The sequence below is a fragment of the Pinus tabuliformis genome, chromosome 4_1 (genome assembly GCF_031772625.1).
Source record: "Pinus tabuliformis cultivar Carrire ecotype Pingquan chromosome 4_1, CPIR1, whole genome shotgun sequence".
NCBI classification, from domain to species: Eukaryota; Viridiplantae; Streptophyta; class Pinopsida; order Pinales; family Pinaceae; genus Pinus; species Pinus tabuliformis.
The window spans coordinates 96,536,501-96,543,866 of NC_142303.1; positions in this window are offsets into that span (position 1 = coordinate 96,536,501).

Sequence of the window (7,366 nt, forward strand, 5' to 3'; positions counted from 1 at the left end):
GATCGCCTACTGTAGCGTCGCTTGGAGTTCCCTGTTTCGGCGTCATCATTAGGCTCACAGGTTGTGGCCACTTGTCCTACTGCGAACTGCGCCAGCTTTTTCCCTCATTGGTTCAATTCTTCGGTTACGTCATGGAATGAGTTTTCTACCACCTTGGAGGTCAAACCGGACCTCAAATTCTTATAGATTGTGGCTTATTCCCCTGTCAATTTCAGTTTTCCCATCAGGCGCGATCTTAGCCGTTAGATCTGGGGCCTCCAGATCTGACGCCATTCGCACATTTCACGCGGTTTACTTGCTCGACTATTTGCGTGTGATGAGCGGCAATTTTCTCTCTCCTCCACTTGCCACGCATCGGGCACTGAGTGGAATCACTTCGTTTTCGCCAATTTGCTTACTGCCCAAGGGTGCCCCCGATAAATACCGTCGGTTTTTGGAGCGCGGGTCTTGCCTTAGCCTTTAGCCTTTTCCCCATAGTTTTCCCAGCTCCCATGCGACCGAGCTCTCAAGGCCTCTCCTTCTCGAGGGGTTTTCCCCAGTGAATCGCACATCGAAAACTACCTCCTTTTCTCGATCCAGGCTTCCCAGGGGCTAGTTTCTCCTCCTGCACAGTCTCCATGGGCCTCGGTTAGCACGCTTTGACCGAGGTCCTCGTCATTCCACGCTGGCTGCTAACTGCCACTATTTATAGGTGTTTCTAATCGCTGCTCTTAATTCTTTGAAGCCTGTCCCAACCTGATACAGTCATGGTTCTCTGATTTTTTCTTCATGGATCCAATTCAAATCACTTTGGTAAGCCCAAAACAAAATCCATACTTACCATATCCCAAGGCCTATCCGGAATTGGTAATGGAACATACAAACCTTTGTTTTGGTTTCTTCCCTTTTCATATTGATAGATTTTGCAAGTTTTCACATACTTTTCCACTTCAGGTCTCATTTTTGGCCAGAAATAAAATCTGCTCAATTGTTCATAAGTCTTCTCTATACCAAAATGTCCTGCAAGTCCACCACTATGTTTCTCCTTGATTAATTTCTCCCTCATAGAACAGTTTGGTATGCACAGCTAATTTCTTTTAAACAACAGTCCATCTTGTAAGAAATAATCCAACCATTTATTCCTATCCATTAAAACAGGATTCTTACAAGCTTCAAATGCCTCTTTAAAATCTGAATCTGTCTCATACAATTCTTTAAGAAAATCAAAACCCAACACTTGAATTTGACTCTCTTGAAGTAATACATTTCTCCTACTTAAGGCATATGCAACTTTTTTTGATTGGTCATTTATGTGCTTCAAGACAAAATGGAAACCTTGAAGATACTCTACCCATTTAGCATGTTTATGGTTAAGCTTTGGCTACTGCATAATATACTACAATGCATGGTTATCTGAATAAAGTATGAACTCTTTTGACATTAGATAATGTCTCCACTTCTTCAATGACTGCACAACCGCATAGAACTCTTTATCATAAGAAGAGTACTTCTTCTTTGAATCATTCATCTTTTCACTAAAATAAGCTATAGGTCTGTCTTCCTAACTTAAAACACCCCGAATAGTTTCTCCACTGGCATCACATTTCACCTGGAAAGGTTTACTAAAATCAGGTAGAACCAAAATAGGTTTTTCAGTGATCTTCTTCTTCAACAATTGAAAATTCTTTTCTGCTTCAGCAGTCCATCTAATGTTTATCCTTATTTATGGTCTCAATAATAGGAGCATTGATCTTACTAAAATTCCTTATGAATTTCCTATAAAAACTAGCAAGACCATGAAAACTTCTTACCTCAAAGACACTTTTAGGTGAAGACCACTCCATGATTGCCTTGATCTTCTCTAAATCCATCTTCAATCCTTTAGCAGAAACAACAAAACCCAAATACACTAATTCCTCCTTTATGAATGAGCATTTCTTCAAATTCAGCAATAATTTCTCTTGTTGTAACCTTTGTAAGACATAATTCAAATGTCTCATGTGCTTCTCCTTAAACCTATTGTAAACTAATATATCGTCCAGATATACTATTACAAATTTACCAATAAACTCTTTAAGAACTTCATTCATGAGTCTCATAAACGTATTTGGTGCATTTGACAACCCAAAAGGCATTACTCTCCACTCATACAATCCTTCATTTGTCTTAAAAGTAGTGTTCCACTCATCTCCTTCTCTTATCCTTATCTGATGATACCCACTCTTAAGATCTAGTTTTGTAAAATATTTTTCTCCACTCAAACAATCCATCAAATATTCAATTCTAGGTAAAGGAAATCTATACTTGATTGTGATTTTATTGATGGCTCTTGAATCAGTACACATTCTCCAGCATCCATCTTTCTTTGGACTCAACACTGTGTGTACTGCACAAGGACTCAAGCTTTCTCTGATTAGTCCTTTGTCAAGCAGTTCCTGAACTTGCTTTATAACCTCTTCATTTTTTGTGGGAGTAATTCTGTAAGCTGCTTTGTTAGGTAGATTTGCTCCAGGAATCAAATCTATATGATGGCTAATTCTTCGAATGGGTGGTAACTCATTAGACAAATCATCAACAATGATATCACAAAAGTTGTCCAACATTTCTTGAATTTCAATGGGTAAATCAGAAACTTTAGTAGAAGTCATTATTACCTTGGGCTTGCAAATTACAGCAAAATTTACCTCATTCTCTTCAATCTGCTATAAGTATTCCTTTCCTCATAGTAATAGAGTTTTTGGATCAGTCTTATTTCCTGATGCATCCTCTTCTCCCATAGGCAGCAATTTATGATTGACACCATCCTTACCAAACTTGTAGGTGTTTCTTTTCCCATCATGCATAGCTCCTCTGTTGTATTGCCAAGGTCTTCCAAGAAATATGTGACACACATCCATAGGCATCACATCACATACAATTTTATCCTTATATTTGCCCAACTGAAACTCCACTTCACACTGTTCATTCACTAACAACTAATGTCCCTTTTGTAACCATGACACCTTGTAAGGTGTTGGATGTCTCATTGTCTTCAGCTTCAATTTCTCCACCACTTCTGTAGAGACCAAATTATTAGTGCTGCCACCATCAATGATCATCTGAAAGCATTTCCCTTGAACCTTACACACTATTCTGAAAAAAGTCTTTCTTTGTGATGGTTCAACTATCTCCTTTGCTGGCTTGAGCAAAACTTTATTGACTACCAAAGATTCTCCTCTCTCTGGTATATTTTCTTCTTCTGTCACTACTGTTGCTTCTTCCTCAACTTGAGCAACAATTGCATTCCTCTGACTTGTTCCTGCATTCTCTGGGCACTCAAAAGCTCTGTGTCCCAGTTTGTTGCACATGTAACATCTTACTTCTCTTCCTCTTCCTCTGCCTCCTCTTCCCCTAGAAAAACTCTCTCTGTCACTTGCATCACCTCCTGTGGGTGCATGCCGGTTCAAGCTGCTACTAGCTCCATCTTTAGGTGTTGTAGATCTTCGTCTACCACCTTGGCTTCCTTTCCCTTGGAAAGTACCTCTTCCTCTAGGAGATTGCTTCCTCATGAGTTTTTCTTCAGCTTTCAGTACCATATGATAAGCTTCTTCTACTATTTTAGTAGACAGTATACTTATCTCAACTTGAAGGTCCATCCTAAGACCATTCACATATCTAGCCACCTTCTCATCTGTATCCTGAGTTTGTCTAGCTCTTATGCTTACCTTATAGAATTCCTTTATATATTCTCCCACTGTCATAGACCTTTGTCTAAGATTCTGCATCTGTCTGAACAAGGTTTGCTGATAATTACTTGGTAGAAACTTACCTCTTATCTTTGCTACCATCCTATGCTAATTTCTGATTGGTTGCTTGCCAAGACTCTTTCTTTCTTCCTGCACTCCATCCCACCAAAGTGATGCATGTCCTTTTAGCTTGGTGACAACAAACTTTACTTTCTTCTCATCTTCTGTTTCTTCATAATCAAAGAATTTTTCCATGCCATTAATCCAGTCTATCAATTCTTCTAGATTCAATCCTCCTTCATATATTGAAACCTCAGTCTTTGGCCTAGTTGTGGATCTCAACATTGATTGGAAGAATCTCATCTCAGGAGTAATTGCTATAGTTTCCTCCTTTCCTTCAGCTCCAACCTCAGGCTCACTAACATCCCCATCATCTATATTTCTCCCTGCTGCTAATGTTTCCAATCTAGCTTGCATCTGTTGCATAGCTTCCATCACTTCAGCATTTGAAACTGGTTGACCTCTTCTACCACGTCCTCATCCTCTTCCAACTCTGAAAGCCATATTAACTTTCCTTCTCTTGCTTCTGAGATTCAATTCAATGTCAACAGGTTGCTCTAATACCACTAATGGTGGCCTGGGTGCAGGCGATATAGATAAACGTTCAAACCCTGATACAATTTCCTCTAATTCTGGTTGTATCTCTTCTTTAATCCCAACTGGAGTATCAGTCATCTATTCCTAGATTCACTGTTTTATAAATTCTCCCCGTTTTAGCCACTATTACCAATCCTTTTCCGTTAATCGACCCAACCCATCGGGTGCAATTTCATAACAGAGCCCCTTTTTCTCACTATCGGAGCTATAATTGGATAGGAATTATGTAATACACTATCGGCGTTGTTTTGAATGGAAAATATGCAAATATGTGTAAAATACACTATCGGCGGGTTCAATTGCCCATAATGCAATTATACTGGAAAATACACTATCGGTGGGTTATTCCATGAGACATGGAATAACAATGTCAGCACTTCATTTAACACTATTGGCATTGTTTTCCTCAAAGGAATGCGTTAACACGCATATACACCATCGGCGGGGTTTATTCCATAAGAAATGGAATAACACTATCGGTGTTGCGCTAATGGCCCTTTTCCGATGCGATAACACTGTAGCATTATCGGTGATCACAATCAGTAGTCTCAACGCTCCCTTGCCAGGCTCCTTCCGCTTAAGAATCACAATGTGATAACACTTTGCGGACCCGATAGGTTATAAATCCTCCTCTATAATATTTCGGATCCAAATTTTTCGTAACATCGGATTTCAGTGGTTCAAAAGGCCAGCTGCTCTCCACTGAAATGCTATGATGCGATAGCGCTTACAGACCTGATATGGATATTAGCCACATTTAACAAGATTTCAAGTCTGGATTCCAATTTCAGACTAAGTTTTTCACTGTTTCTTAGTGTAAACCAGAATTTAGCTTGCGGGGCTAAACGACGCATAAAATGGAAACAGAGCATGCCGATAGGAAGGAAACACATTCAAATTGATTTCAATCAAGTTATTAACTGGGAAACCAGGTCAAACCACTGTTGTAAAGACTTAAAATAAAAATGTTGCGTGAAGCCAAAGATACGCATAAATTCAAGACTTAACTGATAAACAAATGTTCAGATGCACATAAAGGTTTTCGGAGATGACAATGCCTCCGGGATCGACCAATACATGGAGATATCTTTCTCTTTTCTTAAGAAATATGAGATAAAACCACTTAGTCCAAATCCCTTTACAATAACACAAAAGTTACATATATACTGGTTCATTTTAACAACCAAATCCTAAAACAGAGGCTAAAATTTATTACTATTATCTGTTTTGTGAGGTTTTCTCCTCGAGAATCTCCACTACAGCTAACTAATCCTATCTATTCTGCGAGGTATTCTCCTCGAGAATCTCCACTACAGCTAACTAATTAACACTTATTACATCATGATTTGACCCTAGATTCTAGCTTTATGCTTAACTAGAAAAACATGGAAATTGATGGCTAAAGGATCCCACTCCTTTGCTTGTAGATTTTTTTTTATTTTTGGAATAAGTTTGAAGCCTTTTCCCTCCAAGTCTCATGCTCCTGCATCACATTTCTAAATTTGTATCATAGCAGGTCTAGGATTGTCTCTCTCATAGGAGGGCTCAAGGGCATGAGGAGAATAGTGTGTGTTCTTTTTTACATTTGAATGTGTTATTGTGAGATCATGGTAGTTATGTTTCCTGGGATCACTGCATGGGGGCTTCACTAAATGAACCTATGACATATCACATACATTCATAGGATACTAAACAGTAACCTTAATTTGATAACATGTTGTAAAATAATTCTAAAAATCACATTTTTTAACCCTATACCAATACGAACCCAATACATCATACAAATTTTAAAAAACCCCACTTTCACTAGATATTATAGGTATCTATTTTTTCATTAACATTTTCTATACCCCTTTATATTTTTTCATTAACTTTGAGCTCCATTTTTTATACCTGCCAATATAAAAAATCCTTTTCATCCTATTATATACTCATTATATTATGCCATTTTTCCTCAATATATATCCCCCAATATAAATGTGCATGGTATGGTATTTCTCCCCTAGTGAAGCCCCCATGGACCACTGTAACTGAAACAAATGCATTGAAGGAATCCTACGAGACTATTGATGGTGTATCACTGCTAGGAAATTTGCTTTTGAAGACATGAGAGACAGAACCATTAAAATTAACATTAATTAGGAAGGCTTATTAGAGTTGCTGGACACCGACATAAGAGAATCCATGCTCCTCTACAAACACTTCACACATGCCACCTGTGATAGATATGGAAACAAGAATCCATGTATACATCATACACTCTAAGAGACCACAATGATCATGAAAAGGAAAATTCTCATTCTCATGGAAATCGAGACTGGAGATATTTGTCAACATGAATAAATGAGATATATTTCTATAGCTACTCACTATGTGGAGATGTTTGTAGTGAAAAAAAAGAAAGAACAAAGCTCATAATTGATCTACATTATGTAGCCTATGGAAGGAGAATGCATTGTGCATCTTATGTGGGGTTTAAACTTACATGCATTTTGTATGAAAATGATTGCAACAACATGAATTCTATAGTGTTTGAAGGAGAGATTTTATATTGAGTAGAGGAGCCTACTCTTTCAATTCCTATCTTTGGTAGATGAAGTTATGCGTTCTATTCATAAATCTTTCCAAGCAACTCGTTTTTTACAATTCAAGTGGATATTCTCTTGGAAAGAGGTGATGGGTTGATTGAAATGCATGGTAGTGGCTATGGACATGAGAGAGAAGAACATGCATGCATTGGAATGGGCTCTGAATAACATCAAAAGTTTCCCTCATAATGGTGATAAGGAAGTGGGAAAAGTAAGTTGTACTTCATGTCTAGTCCCCACCTTCTATTTCTATAGGTATAAAATCAAGATCAATCCCCTTCAGCATACCCACTGATGTTGAGGTGTTAGGATTCACAACAACTAATGAAGCCCATCATAAGCATATTATTGAATCTATAATGACACATATAGAAGGCATATGGGCTGAGAGAAATCTAGAGATATGGAAATTGGTTG